The sequence below is a fragment of the Atta colombica genome, unplaced genomic scaffold (genome assembly GCF_001594045.1).
Source record: "Atta colombica isolate Treedump-2 unplaced genomic scaffold, Acol1.0 scaffold7, whole genome shotgun sequence".
NCBI lineage: Eukaryota > Metazoa > Arthropoda > Insecta > Hymenoptera > Formicidae > Atta > Atta colombica.
The window spans coordinates 1,904,986-1,905,479 of NW_017259561.1; positions in this window are offsets into that span (position 1 = coordinate 1,904,986).

Here is a 494-nt window from a genome sequence, read left to right on the forward strand (position 1 = left end):
CGCACACGTTCCACATGCGAAAGTTCGCTTCCCGATCAATACGAATCATCTATCGCCTATTCATTCATAATGCTTCTTTTCGAATTATTAAGTGCGAACCACACCGAAGCTCCGTCGGGTACTAATGCTGTCTTTTGTCACGTAATGTTCTCGATGTATGCGTATCGCGAGAACATTCAGTGCGCGAGAATTACCTAATCTCCGATTTTTGCCGATTTTGCCGATTAAAATCTCCGAGATTGTTACTGCCGGTCTTGTTACTGCTTGCAATACACTTTCTTTCGAACGGCTGTGAGAAATCACTCGACGCTGTCCCAAGTGCGAATTACCTATGCATGCATCTTACCGAACGCATCAATTATCGGATTACGAGCACTGCTTACCGCCCGCTTCGAACAATTTTGATTCGACTCAAGAATAAATTTTGAATTGTTACAACAAAGAGAGTCATCGTTATTACATGCCGCTTTGGCGAGCGAGTATATATATATATA